Here is a 20,603-nt window from a genome sequence, read left to right as displayed (position 1 = left end):
CCCAAAAAAAAAATAAAGGAAAACACTAACTCAGATTTATGCACCTCTATGTTCATTGTAGCTTATTGTTAATAGGCAAGATAGGAAAATAACCTAACCATCCATCAGTGGATGAATGGATCAAGAAAATTAAACACACACACACATGGTGGAATATATCACTCACCACAAAAAATGGGGTGATTTGTGACAACATGGATGGAACTTGAGGGCATTAACTACATAAAAATGTGAGACAGAAAAAGACAACATGATTTCATTTATATGTGGAATCTTAAAAAAAAAAAAAAAACTTTATAGCTACAGAGAATAGATTGGTGGTGGAGGGTGGCAATTGGGCAAAATTGGTGAAGGGAGAGTCAAAGGTACCAACTTCCATTTAGAAGTTGTAGAGATGTAATGTATAGCATTATGACTATAGCTAATAATGTTACATTACATCTCTGAAAGCTGCCTGAGTAATGCTTAAATATCTCACCACCAAAAAAAAGTATATATGGTGACAGATGTTAACTACACTTATTGTGGTGATCATTTCACAATATACACAAATATCAAATCATATTACCCACTTGAAACTGATAAAATGTTGTATGTCAACCATACCTTAATAAAAAAAAATGTGAGCAATACTAATAGCATGGCAAATGAAGAAAAAAAATGAAAAGTTGGACTTTATTAAATTGAAATCTGCTGTGCAAATGACACTGTTCAGAGAATTAAAGACCAGACACAGGGGTTAATATCTAGCCAATGTTTCACTAGGAGAAAATTTTTGGAAATCAACTGTTAATTAACTTTTACTCAAAATAAAAAAACAAAACAAAACAAAACAAAACAAAAAAAACTCTTGGAACTCAATTCTAAGAAAACAAGATATTTAAAAATTGGTCAAGAAAATAGGGGAAGGGGCCGACATGGCAGAGAGGTAGAGGGATCTGTACTTTGTTCCTCTCTCAAATGAAGGGTTGAAGTCAAAGGACTCAGAAAATCAGTAAAGACACAAGAGCCCTGAATGACACAGTGGACCAGATGGACTTGACAGATATATTTAGAACTCTACATCCTAAAGCAGCAGAATATATTTTTTCTTCTTGAGTGCACATGGAACATTCTCCAAGACATCACATACTGGGTCACAAAACAGTCCTAAATAAATACAAAAGAACTGAGATCCTATCATGCACACTTTGAGATCACAGTACTATGAAACTTGAAATCAACCACAGGAAAAAGTCTGGAAAACCTCCCAAAGCATGGAGGTTAAAGAGCATTCCTACTAAAGAATTAATTGGTCACCCAGGCAATTAGAGAAGAAATTAAAAAATATATGGAAATAAAATGAAAAGACAACAATCCAAACCTTTTGGGATGCAGCAAAGGTAGTCCTGATGGGAAAATACATTGAAATCCACGCCTATCTCAAGAAACAAGAAAAATGCCAAATACAAAATCTAACAACACACCTAAAGGAAATAGAAGCAGAACAGCAAAGACATCCCAAACCCAGCAGAAGACAACAAATAATAAAGATCAGAGCACAAATAAAAAATATAGAATCAGAAAAACAAAAACAAAAACAAAACAAAAACAGATCAATGAAACTAAGAGTTTTGTTTTTTTTTTTGAAAAAGTAAAATTGATAAACCTCTATCTAGGCTTCTCAAAAAGAAAAGAGAGAGGACCAAAATAGATAAAATCATGAATGAAAATGGAATTATTACAACCAATCCCTAAGAAATATAAGCAATTATCAGGGAATACTATGAAAAATTATATGCCAACAAACTGGACAACCTGGAAGAAATGGACAAATTCCTAAACACCCACACACTTCCAAAACTCAAAGAGGAAGAAATGAAAAATTTGAACAGACCCATAACTGGTGAAGGAATTGAATCAGTTATCAAAAATGTCCCAACAAATAAGTCTCAGACCAGATGGTTTCCCTGGGGAATTCTACCACACATTTAAAGCAGAGTTAATACCTGTCCTTCTCAAGCTGTTCCAAAAAATAGAAAGGGAAGGAAAACTTCCAGGCTCATTCTATGAAGCCAGCATTACTTTATTCCCAAACCAGACAGAGACCCAGCAAAAAAAGAGAACTACAGGCCAATATCCCTGATGAATATGTATGCGAATATTCTCAACCAGATACTAGCAAATCGAATTCAACAGCATATAAAAAGACGTATTCACCACGATCAAGTGGGATTCATTCCTGGGCTGTAGGGCTGGTTCAGTATTCACAAATCAATCACTGTGATACATCACATTAATAAAAGATAACGATATGATCCTGTCAATCGATGCAGAAAAAGCATTTGACAAAATACAGCATCCCTTTTTAATAAAAACCCTCGAGAAAGTCAGGATAGAAGGAACATACTTAATTGTCATAAAAGCCATTTATGAAAAGCCCACAGCTAATATCATCCTCAATGAGGAAAAACTGAGAGCTTTCCCCCTGAGATCAGGAACACGACAGGGATGTCCACTCTCACCGCTGTTGTTTAACATAGTGTTGGAAGTTCTAGCATCAGCAATCAGACAACAAAAGGAAATCAAAGGCATCAAAATTAGCAAAGATGAAGTCAAACTTTCACTTTTTGCAGATGACATGATATTATACATGGAAAATCCGATAGGCTCCACCAAAAGTCTGCTAGAACTGATACATGAATTCAGCAAAGTCGCAGGTTAAAAAACCAGTGTTACAAAAATCAGTTACATTTTTATACACCTATAATGAAGCAACAGAAAGAGAAATAAAGAAATTTGTCCCAGTTACAATTTCACAAAGAAGCACAAAATACCTAGGAATAAACCTGACCAAAGATGTTAAAGATCTATATGCTGAAAACTATAGAAAGCTTATGAAGGAAATTGAAGAAGACACACAGAAATAGAAAAACATTCCATGCTTATGGATTGGAAGAATAAATATTGTTTAAAATGTCAGTACTACCCAAAGCAATCTACACATTCAATGCAATCCCAATCAAAATTACACCAGCATTAGCTAGAACAATCCTAAAATATGTATGGAACCACAAAAGGCCCCTGAATAGCCAAAGTAATATTGAAGAAGAAAACCAAAGTGGGAGGCGTCACAATCCCAGATTTTAGCTTCTACTAACAGAGGTGTAATCATCAAGACAGTATAGTATTGGCACAAAAGCAGACACATGACCAATGGAATAGAATAGAGACTCCAGAATTGGACCCACAAATGGATGGCCAACTAATCTTTGACAAAGCAGGGAAGAATATCCAATGGAAAAAAGACAGTCTGTTTAACAAATCGTGCTGGGAGAACTGGACAGCAACATGGAGAACAATGAATCTAGAACACTTTCTTACACCATGCACAAAAAAAACTCAAAATGGATGAAAGACCTCAATGTGAGACAGGAAACTATCAAAACCCTAGAGAAGAAAGCAGGTAAAAACCTCTCTGACCTCAGCCGCCGCAATTTCTTATTTGACATATCTCCAAAGGCAAGGGAATTAAGAGCAAAAATGAACTATAGAGACCTCATGAAGATAAAAAGCTTCTGCACAGCAAAGGAAACAATCAACAAAACTAAAAGGCAACTGAAAGAATTGGAAAAGATATTTGCAAATAACATATCACATAAAGGCTAGTATCCAAAATCTATAAAGAACTCACCAAACTCCACACCCGAAAAACAATCCAGTGAAGAAATAGGCAGAAGACATGAATAGACATTTTTCTAAAGAAGACAACCAGATGGCCAACAGGTACATGAAAAGATATTCAACATCACTCCTCATCAGGGAAATACACATCAAAAGCACACTGAGATACCACCTCACACCAGTCAGAGTGGCTAAAATGAACCAATCAGAAGACTATAGATGCTGGAGAGGGTGTGGAGAAAAGGGAACCCTCTTGCACTGTTGGTGGGAATGCAAACTGGTACAGCTGCTCGGGAAGACAGTGTGGAGGTTCCTCAAAAAATTAAAAATAGACCTATACTATGACCCAGCAATAGCACTGCTAGTAATTTATCCAAGGTATACAGGAGTGCTGATGCATAGGGATGCTTTTACCCCAATGTTTATAGCAGCACTTTCAACAATAGTCAAATTATGGAAAGAGTATATCATAAACTGATGAATGGATAAAGAACATGTGGTTTATATATACAATGGAATACTACTTGACAAAGAGAAAGAATGAAATCTGGCCATTTGCATCAATGTGGATGGAACTGGAGAGTATTATGCTAAGTGAAATGAGTTAGGGAAATACAGAGACCATATGTTTTTACTCATAGGTGGGTCCTGAGAAACTTAACAGAAGACCATGGGGGTGAGGAAGAGGGAAAAAAGTTACAAACAGAGAGGGAGGGAGGCAAACCATAACGGACTGTTCAACACAGAGAACAAACTGAAGGTGGATGGGGGAGAGGGGAAAGTGGGTGATGGGCAGTGAGGAGGGCACTTGTTGGGATGAGCACTCAGTGTTGTATGGAAGTCAATTTGATAATAAATTATATTTTAAAAATTGGTCAAGAGACGTAAACAGATACCTCTTCAAAGAAGTTGAATAGATGTGAGGTAAACATAGGGCAAGATGCTTAACATCATTTGTCATTAGGGAGGTACACACTGAAAACAATGAAAGAGCACTACACAGAGAAAAGAAAATATCCGAAAAATTGACAGTAACAAAAGCTGGCAAGGATATAGAGAGGAATTTTCATTCATTACTAGCAGGGGTGCAAAATGGCACAGTTACCCTGGAAAAGTTTGTCAGCTTCCTAGAAATTTAAACCTATCTTACCAAGTAATTCAGCAATCACACTCCTAGTTATTGACTCGGAAACCCAAGTCCACACAAAAACATAATGGCTTATTTGTATTGTCAGGATATGAGACAACCATGATGTACATTATTATACAAATAGAGAAACAGTGGTACATCCATGCAGTGGAATATTATTCAGTGATATAAAAAATGAGTTATTAAGCCATAAAAGGACATGGAAGAATCATAAATGCACATTTTGAAGTGAAAGAAACTAGACTGAAAAAGCTATATGAAATATAGTGTCAATTATATGCCATTCTAGGTCAGAAAGATGTATAGAAATGATCAAATGTTCAGAGGTTGCCAGGAAATTGGGGGCAGGAGGGAAGGGATGAATAGCTGATTTTTTTGGAGTGGCAAAATTATATGATACATTATGCATTAATCAAAATCCTTTGAACTTTGTGACATAAAAACCAAATCTTAATATATGCAAATTTTAAAAGGAGGTTCTGAAAATGGAAAAGAGACTGTGACAAAAGAATCTTTCCATATTACAAGCATATTAAACAACATTACTGAAGTTGGTTTGAGGGTAAAGGTGCTGACCTTACTAACTGTAGATAGGAGTTGCTTCTGTAAGACTAAGGACAAAATTAACCAAAGAAGACTGTACTCAGATTCTTAAAGTTGTGTCCCATGTGAGCACGAGGTAAAAATTATGATACTGCTATGAATGCATATTAGAACTGAACAATTAAATGCATTATAGATGTAAAAGCCATGTTTCTTAGTGTTGGAGTGGAAATTTACAGATAAGCAAGAGTAGTCCAGAATGATTGAGGTGGTATTAAACTTGAGTTGAAGATATCACTATGATGGATATTCACCTATTTATAGATCTGTGCATGTACATAGGCTACTCAACAGACATAACATTTCCTTGCTCTTTCAACTGAGCGATCTAGAAGCAATGATAACCCAATACCAATGAGGATATCCAGCATTGAGACTTTCATTTCCAATACACTTCTCTAATAAAGGAACCAGAGTTTTTTGGGAAAATGACTGATTGTAGACTTCACTAGGAGATTTATAAGACAAGCCTGTGGCATCGTGTTATGCCAGAAAACAGAAATATACCAACAAAAGAAAAATACATAGCAATACACACATTTGATATGCATAGGTTAATGGAACACAGGAGGCAACTCAAAGAGATCCCAATGGCCAAAGCTGAAACAATTTGAGGGGGGAAAAAAGGCAATATTAGAATTGAATTATACTAGAATAAATCAATTATGAAATAATGAAAGTGGAAGACAAGATATTCTATGCAAAAGAATTCCAAGTAATTTATATACGTAGTCTGCCTTGAGGAGGGAAGGAGAACTCCCCATTCCCTAAGACCGGGCTGTGTATAGTGACTTTCCTTCCAAAGAGTACAGTATGGAGTGAGGAAAGGGTCAGATGGGAATAACATTACAGTGGAGAAACCTGAAAATACTACCTTTAGCCGGATCATTAAGATCAACATCAACAATGACAAATCACGTTCAAAATGCATACTTTTGGTATAGTATGATGAAAATGTCAGTTTACTTTTGTGATAATCCTCCCTACAACCCAATCTCTGTCTACTCATGAGGGAAACATTAGAAAAGTCCAGTAGATCAGCATCCTTCAAAATGCCTGACTCATGCTCCTCACAACTGCCAAAGCCATCACATACACACAGACACACACAAATCTGATAAAGTGTCACAGCCAAGAGCAGCTTAAGGAGATACAATGACTAAATGTAATTTAAACTGAATGGCATCCTACACACTAGGTAAAAAATAAAGGCATATGAATAAAATGTCAACTTTAATAATTATACTTGATTATTATAATAACTGTGGCATACTAACTGGGGAAACCGGGTGAGAAGTATAAACTCTTTTTACTACTTTCTCACAGCTTTTAAAAGATTTTTTGAAACAGTTGTAGGTTTTTATAAAAATGTGGCAAAAATATAGATTTAGAAGGGGAAAACTGATGAAAATATTAACTGATAAATATATATTGAAGAATTTTTAGTCCTAAAACTGAGGATATTGAGCTGCAAAGAATATCAGCCACATAACATAGTCAAATGTAAAGAATGTAAAATATATTTTATGTTTCACAGAATGTTTCATAATAATGTCTAGTACATTCAGTACAATGATATTCTGTTAAGTCTTTTTCAAAAATAGCACAAATACACAGGACAGACTGTTATTTCAATAGAAAATGTTATTTATAGTAAGTGAAGAAATTTTTATTGCTCAAAATAATTTCATGGCCATTAGAAGAAAGAGCTTATTAAAATAATATATTCAAAATTAAAAATTATTTAGGATTTTATTAAATAATCTAGAATGAAATTTAGTATTAAATAATTTAGAATTACCTTTCTTCTGTATATTCAGCAAGTGAGAGAATTTTAGACTTTGTATATGATTTATAGTTTATTAAAATTACACATGTCTGTAATATGTAGGCTAATTTTCCTTGCTTAGAAAGTTCTGAGAAATGTGAGAAAAGGTAGGAGAGAGAAGAACTCCTCACATTCAGAAGCTGGGCTGACACATCCAGGCCATTTATTCCCCCATTTGATAAATAATCTCACAATATACCAACCTAACACCAGGTCACTCTGAGACACATATGAGTAAAAGAAAAAAAGTCACTTCATAATTTTTTTTAAGTACAAAGAAAATACGGTCACCATAACATCCACAAGAAAATGAACACTGTTTTTTACTAAATGAGTATCTCCTACTCCTTTACCCAATCATAGAATTGCCCCTGCTTTCTGACAGTGTCCATTACAGAGAGCCCACTCTTCTTAGACCAAAACTAAATCCTAAAACAGATTCTTTCTAATACCTCTTAATGAGATATTCAACATTCCCCAATGGTGTGTGCCCTGCCTCATCTATGTGAGTGAGTACCCGACTTGATCGCTTCTAATGTCTCCCTGGAGGTCTTTGGCTAAAAGTCATTGACAAAAATCAAGAAATCGGCACGACAAAAATAAAGAACCTTTACATTTGGGAAGATAGAATTAGTAAATTCTGCAAATTTCTGAATGTGGGGGGAAAAATTACTTTGGCTTTCATACTAGTTCTTGCAGAACACTAAAATAACTTCTTAGGGGGTGCCTGGGTGGCTCACTCGGTTGAGCGTCCGACTTTGGCTCAGGTCATGATCTCACAGTCTGTGAGTTCGAGCCCCACATCGGGCTCTGTGCTGATGGCTCAGAACCTGGAGCCTGCTTCCAATTCTGTGTCTCCCTCTCTCTCTGCCCCTTCCCTGCTCATGCTCTCTCTCTGTCTCAAAAATAAATAAAAACATTAAGAAAAAAAAATCTTTAAAATAAATAAATAAAATAACTTCTTAGGGCTCAACCTCTGCTCAATCTTTATTATAATAAATATATTTTCAGTTGCTGAAGGGAAGATTGCCATTTCTCTCATCCACTTGGCCAGGATCTCCCCAACTACTATTTACTGCTCTGTGTTTGACTTCCTGTTTATGAACTGTGAGCAGTACTAGTACAGAACAAGCTATTACAGAGGCTGACATAGTTCTTTATAAAACTGAAGAGTCAAATATTGCTGAACTATAAAAAGGGATCAGATCTACAGTAAGAGGCTGCCAGAATATAAGTATTAAACCCATATGTGCTTTAAAGCTCACTGTCATTATTAGAGTATAATGTAAAAGTATTCCTCAAAGTTCATATTCGTATCTTGGAAGTAATAAATTCAGGGATATAGTTTCTTCTAATGATTCTAGAGGTTCTCTAGCACATTCAATTCTGTATCTAACTCCGATGCTAATACTTGGTGTAATATCGGGCAGTTATTATATACATGGTTAGTTACTCAGTTTCTTTCTTCTATAATAAGCATCCACTGCTTTAGGCATCAAAATAGACTGAACACGTTCTTAGAAGGAATAACTAAATAACTGAGTATCTATTTATTAATAAATTTTTTCATCTACTTCTCTATTTATGTATTCATTAATCTGACTGACCAACTGCCTGTTATTTATCTCTTAAAATTTAAGTCCTTGCTTTGGCCATTTATCACCTGTGTCGCATGATTTGGAGCAAGTTACCTCTCTAACTTCTCTCACACAGCTCTCCCACTCATTGGGTCTGTCTGTGCTGGCAAAGTCTTATCTCAGGGGCTTTGCATTTGTTCCTATGTTGGGAAAGCTCTTCCCAAGATAATTATTTGGCTTCCATTCTGATTTTCTTCAGGTCTTCAGTCCTATTTGACTTTCTTCATGAGAACTTTCTTGAACCCTTCCGAAAATTTTTCCCTCTCTCCATTATATTTACGATTCTAACTCCCTTTACTGTTTAAAACAAACACACACACACACACACACACACACACACAAAATGTAAAAAATATATATGTTTATTTTATATATTTTGTTTTCCTCACTTAGAATTCTCTACTAAATAGAATTTTCTACTTAGTAGAATTCTCTACTAAGACAAAGATTTTTGTTTGTTGATTCAGTGCTACATTCCCAGTATCTAGAATGGGACTTGTCCATTGAAACCCTCATGAAAAAATTTTCAGATTCACGGAATTTGGGGGGAGGATAAAAAATACATTGCTTACCACTGAACTTTGTACAGACCATACGCTACATACATGGCATACTTAGTCTTGTAATATTTTATATAACACCACGCATAGATCTCTTGCAACGACCATAAAAGTCAAGGACTCATGACTCTCTATAGAGATACTAAGTGTTTTAGAGAAATTAGTAAGTCCTAGTCATAAACAACACTTAAATATACACAAAAATCTATATATACTCTATATTGCATGATTAGATTTTTACAATATATTTTGAGTAACTTTACTGTGATTATGAGGTTATAATTTAATTCATGAAAATTAAATGGCATTTGCATAACTATAACTCAATCATAATATTCTTCATCAAGCCAATCATTATAGGTGAGTGTAATTTTAATGAATGCAGTTAATTAATTTTAATTTTCAAATGAATGCATTTAAATAATAATTTAGAATTTTCACCTAATAAAGTAAAGCAGCACATCATTCTCTAACATTTTTAAATGAAGTATGGCTTCTTATAGGATTAACTCAGTCACTTTTTCTTAGTATTGGAATGTTAAATAAGATGCATATGATTATCAAATGGGACAAAAATAACAGCAGTGAAATCAATGTTAGTTATATGACTGAATGAATAAACTTCTTAAAATAATAAAATTGTAGCTTCCAGTTAGAAAGTATCTCATTTTTTTTTATTTATTTTTTTAAAATTTTCTTTTTTTGAACGTTTATTTATTTTTGGGATAGAGAGAGACAGAGCATGAACGGGGGAGGGGCAGAGAGACAGGGAGACACAGAATCGGAAACAGGCTCCAGGCTCTGAGCCATCAGCCCAGAGCCTGACGCGGGGCTCGAACTCACGGACCGCGAGATCGTGACCTGGCTGAAGTCGGACGCTTAACCGACTGCGCCACCCAGGCGCCCCGAAAGTATCTCATTTTTAAAAAGCATCACACACTGAAATATAAAATCATGAGTTATAGTACAACTTTCATTTTATGGAAAATGGGTATAGTATGTACACAGAAACAGTGCATAGTGGTTTCCAGTCTCTGGTTTATGTCAGAGAAAGTATTAAAAAAAAAACTATATAATTGTGGTGAAATAAAAAAGTTTTAATAAAACATTTAAAGTGTAAATAGCCTTTTCTTTATAATTTTCCAAAAATGTGGATTCATAAGTTAGAATGCGCCTCATTTAACCCTGCAAGTATGACATTGGATAAATCACCTCACCTCTCCAAACTTTATTTTTTACTTGTATAATAGCTGTATTATAACCCATATAGTATTATAACCCATATAATAATAGCAGTATTATAACCCATACATAATAGCTACATAACTTTTTGAATAAGTATTTAATAAATATTAGTAACAGAAGTAGTTGTAGTTAGTGGTTGTATTTGCAATAAAGGAAAGATGATGCTTACTATGTAATCCTTGATACATCTTTCCCTCACATTTATGAGTCTTGCATCAAGGGAATGGGAGAACCTGCATGCAGGCTGGATAGAGAATCTTCTAGCATACCCAGGAAGCAGCACTGCACTAGCTGTGTGGCTTACCGTCCACAAGACTGGAAAAAAATCTATTCCACTTGTCTCAAATTAGAATATGGAATTCAGAGTAATCTAATGAACACGTAATCTATGCACAAGGAAAAGGAAATGAGTGTGGCACCCACCATGTTATCACTCTGCACACGATGTTACCTGATGTCTATAAATCATCTAAATTGTGTAATCTATAAATTCTAAATCTTGTAATTTATAAATCTTGTAAATTTAATTTTGGTGTTACTATACCACTGACCAACCTATTATACAATTAAAAGTTAGTTTACAGAAGGAAGTGTAGCAATTTGCTGTACTACTTAGAAAATAAAGTTGTTTAAAATCAGACATTATGCCATTCTGTATTCTGGCTAAGGAAAATTTCTGCTATGGGTATTCACATAAGCTAGTTTCCAAATTAAATAGGACTGAAAACAAACTCATACTGACAGTTACTATCTCTTTTGCAAGGAAATGTAGATTATGATTTTATTTTACTGTTCTCTCTTAAAACGTATTCCAAACATAACTATTTCAACCCTCAGTAGCATTAAATGTAGGAATATAAACATTAAAAAAAAATTTTTTTTTCAACGTTTTTATTTATTTTTGGGACAGAGACAGACAGAGCATGAACGGGGGAGGGGCAGAGAGAGAGGGAGACACAGAATCGGAAACAGGCTCCAGGCTCCGAGCCATCAGCCCAGAGCCTGACGAAAACATTTTAAAAGTAGTTTCAAATCAATTTATCAATTCCAGGTATGCCAACAACTTCCTTAGAGATATAGGAGATATTTAATTAACAGCTATATTTTATAAAACAACACATTGAAAATGTAAATGAGAAAAGGAAAACAATCAGAAAGCTGGATTATAGCAAGTAATGGACCACAGTGTCTCTTTTGGTATCACTGGAGATCACTTCCAAATAGTATCTCTTTGTGGATATCTGGCAGTTCTCTGCTATACTGAAAGTTCTCATTTTCAGTTACTATTCTCATCCAGGGTGTGATAGTAAAAGTTGACAAAGTTATTAAAAGTCTGACTTAAAATGGACGACAACATTGAATTCCAACTTTTACTTCTGCTAAAATGTCTCCAAATCAGGAACCTAGATAGCTCAGTCAGTTATACATCAGGGTCTTGATTTCAGCTGACTTCATGATCTCACCATTCACAGGTTTGAGCCCCACATCAGGCTCTTCACTGAGGGCACAGAGTCTGCTTGAGATTCTCTGTCTCCCTCTCTGTCTGCTCCTCGCCTTCTCGCACTCTCTCTCAAAAGTAAACATTTAAAAAATAATAGAATGTGTCCAAATCATCCATTTTTATCCAATTTGTAGCATTGTTTTATATTTTAAACTGTTCATAATCTGCACTGAGCTCAACAACGTCTTTGGGCAAAATAGATGATAGAGCCCTCACATCAGTTTTGCAGTTTTAGTTTTAAATTGGGTTGATAAATTGATATGACACTAATATGAGGAACCTCTAAAGGTATATGCTGGAGTTTTATTGAATAACATAAACCTTTTCTCCTCACATTTTTGATTCCATGATTATAAAACCACATTTTAGCTTCATCAATTTAAAGACATTGCTTTATGAAAATTTTTAAATAGGCTGTACTATCTTAATTTTCCTCTCAATAGGTTTATTTTGACTTTAATTAATGTTTCCTTCTTAAATAAAATACCATTTGATACATTCATTTTCAAAATAATACACAGTAATGATATTTCCTATTTTCTTTTAATTAAACAACTTGAAACTTACTCCTATAGCTGTATTTATCTCTAATCCATTCCTTCTAAATAATGTGTAATTCTCCATCTTTTGCATTTACCCCATGTCATCTACCTTGTGGATGTAAATGACAGACACCTTGGGGTGTCTGGTGGCTCAGTCAAACATATAACTCTTGGTTTCAGCTCACATCATGGTCTCACAATTGTGAGATTGAGCCCCACATCAGGCTCCATGCTGAGCATGGAACCTGGTTGGGATTCTTTCCCTCTCTTTCTCTGTCTCTGTCTCTCTCCGTCTCTGTCTCTCTCTGTCTCTCTTTTAGAAGTAAATAAAACATAATATAAAATTAAAAAAAAAAACAAATGATATACACCTAATTTGACTCCAATTTGCCTTCTGAAATTAGGGTACAAATAGAATAGGGTTACCCACAAGGCAACGGGTACAAAATTTAAGGATGCTCTCACTCTCAGAGCAAGTACACTACCCTGTGCTCATGTCTTACATGACCTTGAGAGTCAGTGCCTCAAGTTTTGCACCCAAGCTGCCCCCTTACTTCATTTTAGTCCTCAACCAAGTCTTCCTAAAAGAACACACAGTATTTCTCCTTCTGACTTTATGGGAGGATGTTTTGGGATTTTATATCCATACAAGAACTGCTGTATCATGGTTTATATGTATACATCAACTGACTCAATGATACTACATTACTGTCCATATGTTTACAACAACCTACACTCCATGATGTGTACATGAAGTTTTGTATCATATTGTTGCATTAGCATTATATATCACCCTAATACCAACCACTCTAATGGTTCTAAAGTGATATTTTATGATTACTAATAATTCTATGACTTCCCCTTATTTGTGCTTGGTAGTTCTTTTTACTTTAATCTTTTGAAAATGCCTTCTCATATCTTTCACACATATTTGAACTGGAATTGCTCTTTTCATAAGAATTTATCATATTCCAGGCATTGATTTGTAGTTGATCTTAGATATACAAGTATCTTCCTCCAAATATTATTTATTAACTTTGAACATAGTGCACTTTATTGGGACTTCGTCAAGATAAAAAGTTTCTGTACAGTGAAGGAAACAACAAAACTAAAAGGCAGGCTACAGAATGGGAGAAGATATTTGCAAATGATATATCTGATAAAGGGCTAGTATGCAAAATCTATAAAGAACTTATCAAACTCAACACCCCCAAAATAATCCAGTTAAGAATGGGCAGAAGGTGAGTCACCTGGGTGGCTCGGTAGGTTAAGCGTCTGACTTTGGCTCATGATCTCACTGCTTATGAGTTTGAGCCCCACATCAAGCTCTGTGCTGACAGCTCAGAGCCTGGAGCCTGCTTCAGATTCTGTCTCCATGTCTCTGCCCTCCCCTGCTCACGTTCTCTCTCTCTCTGTCTCTCTGTCTCTAATATAAAATAAAACATAAAAAAATGAAAAATGAAAAAAATGAAATGGGCAGAAGACATGAACAGACATTCCAAAGAAGTATCCAGATGGCTAACAGACACATGAAAAGATGCTCAACATCACTTATCATCAGGGAAATACACATCAAAACCACAATGAGAAACCACCTCAAACTTGTCAGAATGACTAAAATTAACAGTATACGAAATAACAGATATTGGCAAGGATGTGGAGAAAGGGGAACCTTCCTACACTGTTGGTAAGAATGCAAAGTGGATACAAAACCCAAAGGATACAAAACCCAAAGGATACAAAATACAGATTTGAAGGGGCACATGCACCCTGATGTTTTTAGCAGCATTATCAACAATAGCCAAACTATGGAAACAGCCCAAATATCCATCAGCTGATGAGTGGATAAAGAAGATGTGGTATATATACACACTACGGGGCTACTTTATTATTTGGGTCATTTATATACTCAGTAATTTCAGCTCCCCCAGTTAGTAGTTTTGAAAACATACACTTGTGCTGTAGAAGTCTATTGAGGAAGGTAATAGAATTACACAATTTTTAATCTTTCCTCTTTTTTTCTTCTATTTCTTCTTTTTTCCACTTCTCTCCCTATTCTTCTAAAACTAGTTTTTAACTCTTCAGGTTGTAGTTCAGAAAATTATGCAGTAATAACTGCTCCTTATGTGACATTGCATAAATAAAAAGACACAGTATACTTAAATGAAAATGATTCCATTGCTCCCATTCTAAAATATACCACATAGTAAACCAAAAGATTTAACTGCATATTCCATCATATTTGGCTATTATGTCTTCATTCCATTTTCACAGATCATTATCAATTTCCTTAAATGTTTTTTTTTTGTTGTTGTTGTTGTTTTTTGTTTTGTTTTTTTGTTTTGTTTTGTTTTTTGGGAGAGAGAGAGAACATCCATGATCAGGGGAGGGGCGGAGAGAAAGGGAGACAGAGAATCCTGAGCAGGTTCTGTGCTGTCAGCACAGAGCTCAATGAGGGTTTGACCTCAAGAATTGTGAGATTGTGACCTGAGCTGAAATCAAGAGTTGGACGCTTAACTGACTGAGCCACCCTGGTGCCCCTCATTATCAATTAAAGAAGCATAACTATTCATCTCCCACTAGGTTCACATAATACTATAATAATAATGATAATTATCATTTAATTGACAGTATGTGCCACAATACTGTATTAAATGTAATTGTCAGAATCAGGTAGGTTTTGCTATAGTAACAAGTCCTCAAATATCAGGGACTTAGTACTATAAAAATTTCTCATTTATGAAAAATTCAATGCAGCTAGTTAGCCCTCAATTTCTTGATGTCTGCTCCCCAGGGTTTCTAGAATTGCCTAGGCAGGGCCAGAGAGAGAAGAAAGAAAGGAAGAAACACACTAACTCTTAATGCTTGAAACTAGACGTGTGATACATCCCTTCCTCTCACATTCCCATTTGCCAGAGCTCAGCCCCACGATCCCACAATAATGCCAAATTAGGCTTATGAATGTTGCCGTCCTGTCATCTTCTGAGAAAGTGAAAATAGTTGAACAATTAGAACTGTCATTACTGAGTGAATAAAATGTTCTCCTTTTAAATCCATTTCTATTACTATGAATTTACTCTCATGGCTCCTAACTGCAATCTTAGACTTTATTCCAAAATCAGGGCTACTTTCTCCACCTGAATAATCTGGGATTATTGCAAAGTTTTAAAAGATAATGTGTTCCCAGAAATAGATTAGCTAACTGGCCATCATCATGTGACATTTAGCTCTACTTCAATATTTTCTCTCAGACAAAAACTCCAAGAAACTCTTTTTCTTGGGGTAGGGGAGGCTGCCATGCCCAGATTCAGAAAGGTGATGGTGCCCACAGCTACATTAGCCTTAACTATCCAATGGAAACAGAAATAAAGGGAAGGTGCTAGCAGTCATCATTAGGATGATAATTGTAAAGCGTAACATGAGGGCTTTCATAACGATGAAAGTTTAGAAAGGCAACTGAGAAGATAGAAATAAGCAAAGACAAGAATGAACAGTTCCAGCAAAAGAAAGAAGATAATAGACGAACTGAGTTGAAAAAGAACAGACGGAACCTCACCATCTTTAACAATACAGAAGTTTGAAGAAAACTTTTCCCTCTCTTATTTCTCTTCCCTTTCTCTCCTTTTATCTTGCTTTGTTTGTTCTTCTCCTCTGGCATTGGTCTTTTTTCACATATATATAAAAATAGAATTGAGAATTCTCTTGCTTTTCAAAGCTTAAAAGGATGATTTCAGTCTTCAAATTTAGTAAACTTACTAGATTAATCTTTGTTAAGAGATAAAAGTAGGGAGAAACAAAATATACAAAAACATTCAAGTGTCTCCCTAATTCCTCCCTCATTCCTCCATCCTGACCTTCTTTTTTTTTTGGACACTCTCTTTGTCACCTCCATAAAAGCAACTGGATGAATAGCAGTCAATGACCTTTCCTTAGTGAGAGGGATGAAACTACAAAATCAGGCCTTTAATCTGAACCTCAAAAGAAAGCCCATTTCAGGCAGGCATAGGCCTAAGGGCTGCACCTTGAATGCCTGGCACACCTATATATCGCACTATTTTTAGTGACAACATCCAAAGTAATTTTAGCACTTGATAAAGACCAAAATGACTTCACACAACATTACCATTAGAGCATTTCATGCTACCATAAAAGAGGCACTAATTACCACAGGAAGTCAGGGACAGCTTTATATTTTTCTCTATAAAAGACATAATACATTATAAACTCCATAGTTAGCATCATTCTGTCATGAGTTCTTTTTAGATTTAAATATAGACTACTTCCATTTGCAAAGCTCATGTCTGAAGAATCGTGAATGACCTATTTACACTATAAGCATTTCTTTAAAAGTGATATAAGGAGCTTATTTCAGTCCCCAAACAAAAATGTTCACTTGTGCTAAGTCAACAGGGAGAATTTCTTATCCAAGCCTCCAATTTTCTACTTGATTCTTTATCACCAACAATGAAGCTTTCTTGCATGTGGAAAGAATCTAAACCTGGTAACTTTCAGTGGCAATGCTACAAAAGGTGTCTTCCTATTGTAGGCACTAAACCTAGATAGAAGAGGAGGAAAGAGTTTTATTTTATTGTATTACTACAAATCGCTGCCTTGAGATCATGGTACTTCTGGGATAGAATAAGATCAAATGTTTTAAACTCTATTTTTACTATACTGTAATTTAAAAATAAAAATTCTATAAGGCCCTTCACATGAGAATACTTTTCATGATATCAGAAGGACAACAAACGAACACCACATGCATTATGTAAATAGTAAGTGCAACCCTGGATGAAGTACAAGTATGTTCATCGTGGGCTAAATACAATCATACTTTGAATGTAGTCTGTTGTTTCTTCCAATGTTTACTTCTATCCTAGGCAATTTTGAATTCCAGTCCATTTTTCTCTTCCAAAGCCAAGCCACAATTTGTCAAGTTATTATATTTTATCATAGATCTACGTTATCAGTGTGTATTTAGTGAATATTAATACAATAATAATTATATGTTGCGTATGTGTAAATGTTCAACAAATGCAACTCAAATGCAAGTGAAAATTATTCTCATATATTTCTAACTTAAAGCAATACAATTCTGAGCTTAGAGTCAAAAAGTAACCCCTTAATATCTTATACAGTTTACCCTTGAAAAACATGGATGTGAACTACATGGGTCCACTTAAATCCAGATTGTTTTTTATGCAATACAGTGCTATTAAATGTATCTTCTCTCCCCTGTGATATTCTTAATAATATTTTCTGTTCTTTGACTTACCTTATTGTAAGAATACAGTATGTAATGCATATAACACACAAAAAAAATACATGTTAATCAACTATTTATGTTACTGGTAAAGCTTCTGGTCTTTAGGCTATTCATAATTAAGTTTTTGAGGAGTCCCAAGTTATACATAGATTTTCCACTGCACAGGGCGTAATTCCCCTAACCTACATATTGTTCAAGTATGAACTGTAATAATGACTGACACAGGACTTGACATTATTGCCTCATTCAAAGTCTGGGAGTAAAATAGAACAAAATAAAAGTAAAGTTAAAGACTTGGCATTAAAAATTTAACTATTAATTATAATATTTATTAACCGTATTGTAAGGTATAATTTTTATAAAAGTGTACTTCCAAGATGTAGTAGTCTTAGAAATAAATGGATGAGTATAGAAAACAATTCTTCTATGTTTGTCACATTAAAAAGAATCTATATTGCTATTTCAAAATTTACATCTCAGATCCTTTCCACTAGTAATCCTTAAGGAAGTAAAATAGTGAAAAATGAGTATTATGTATGCATTAAATGCCAACTATGTGGCACTGTACTCTTTGCTTGGAATTCAAATATGAAACACATTCTCCTTGCCTTTAAGGAGAGTATTTGGGAATAAGCAAAAAATATACACATAATTCCAATTCAACATAGTAATTATTAAGCAAGTATGTAAGAAATATACAAGAGACTAAATACTTCTCTCTTAGAGCTTCCACTTGTCCTTTTTCATAAGTTTCTTTTTATTGTTTTTAAAGGTGTGCAAATTACAACAAAGGATATAACTTTCCTATGAATTATTTTTCTTTTTGCACAGCAGCCATGAGTTTTAAACAGGGCAAGATTCTGAGACAATACCACAAGCGTTTATCTCCTATTCTGTAAGTTATATTGCCAACTTCTTCTAATTGGCATGAAACTAAATAAAAATAGAAGAGTTAGCAGGTATTATACACTGAGTTCTTTAGGTTGTGGGCTCTACTAACCTACGTAGAAAAAATGGGTATACAAAGGTAAAATCCAGCTAATATTCCACACGCAGAGCAAGGCACCTTGGCTTTGGATCTTGTCTGTGAACTTTGTTAAATTCAGGTAAAGATTCCTTATGGACTAATGACAGCCCTAAGTTTTAGGGCCTCCATTAGTGGGCATGCTATAAGAAATCTGCTTCTATAAAAGATCCCTAGTGTTTGGTTGGCAGCACGTACACAAAATTGGAATGATTCAGAGAGCTTAGCATGGTCCCTGTTTAAGAATGACATGCAAATTTGTGAAGAATTCCATATTTTTACATACCTTATTCATGAATAAGAAGAATTAACATTGTAAAACTGGCCACACTACCCAAAGTGATCTACAGATGCAACATAATTTCCATCAAAATGTCAAAGGCATTCCTCACAGAAATAGAAGAAAAAATTCTAAAATTTGTGTGGAACGGCAGAAGAACCTGAGGAATGAATACAATCCTAAGAAAAAAAGAAAAAAGCTGAAGGCATCACACTTCCTGATTTCAAAGTGTTAGTAATAAAAACAGTAAGGTGATTGCACAAAAAACAGACACATAGTTTAATAGAACAGAATAGAAAGCCCAGGATTAAATTCTAGCATATATGTTCAACTACTATGTGATAAGGAAGCCAATGAGGAGAGGATAGTGTCTTCAACAAATGGTACTGAGAAAACTAGAGAAACACAGGTGGAACAAGGAAACTTCTATCTCATACCACTCACAAAAATTAACTTGAAATGGATCAAAATCATAAACATAAGAATCGATACCATAAACTCCTAGGAGAAAACATAAGAAACAAGCTCATCAATATTGGTCTTGACAATTTTTTTTTTTTTTTTTTTTTTTTTGGACAGGACACCAAAGTACAAACAACAAAAGCAAAAATTAATGAAAGGGAATACATTAAACTCAAAACCTTTTGCATGGCAAATGAAACAATTAAAATGAAAAAGACAATGTAGAGAATAAAAAAAATTTTCCACAAACAATATACTAGATAATAGAGCACCTGGGCGGCCCAGCCGGTTAAGCATCCGACTTGGGCTCAGGTCATGATCTCATGGTTTGTGGGTTCAAGCCTCACATCGGGCTCTGTGCTGACAGCTCAGAGCCTGGAGCCTGCTTCAGATTCTGTGACTCCCTCTCTCTCTGCCCCTCCCCTGCTCGTGCTCTGTCTCTCTCTCAAAAATAAATAAACATTAAAAACAAATTACTTAATTAAAACAACAATATATTGGATAGGGGGTTAACGCCCAAAATATATGGCAAACTCACAGAACTTAATAATAATTTTAAAAATCTGATTGAAAATTGGCCAAAGAACTGAAACATTTTTCCAAAGAGGGCAAAAAAAGGCCAAGAGGCTCATGAACAGATGCTCAACATCACTAATCATCAGGGAAATGCCTATCCAAACCACAATGAAATTTTCACCTCACACCAGCTAGAGAGTATCTATCATCAAGAAGTCAAGAACAACAGGTGTCAGCAAGGACATGGTAAAAAGCACCCCTTCTACACTGTTGATAGGGATGTAAGTTGATCTAAACACTATGGAAAACCATAAGCAGGTTCTTCA

The 20,603-nt window shown here is 34.9% G+C and overlaps 1 non-coding gene across 1 annotated transcript; it reads left to right on the top strand.

The window, feature by feature from the left end:
• Positions 1-19,195: 19,195 nt before the first annotated feature.
• Positions 19,196-19,299, top strand: LOC112861814 (U6 spliceosomal RNA). Its single transcript, XR_003223706.1, has one exon. It is a non-coding gene; the product is annotated as a U6 spliceosomal RNA (small nuclear RNA).
• The last annotated feature ends 1,304 nt before the right edge of the window (positions 19,300-20,603 follow it).

This window comes from Puma concolor, chromosome A1 (genome assembly GCF_028749965.1).
Source record: "Puma concolor isolate L17-30 chromosome A1, mPumCon1.1.hap2, whole genome shotgun sequence".
Taxonomy (NCBI): domain Eukaryota; kingdom Metazoa; phylum Chordata; class Mammalia; order Carnivora; family Felidae; genus Puma; species Puma concolor.
Note: the sequence above shows the minus strand (reverse complement) of the source record. Positions and strands in the feature narration are given on the sequence as shown.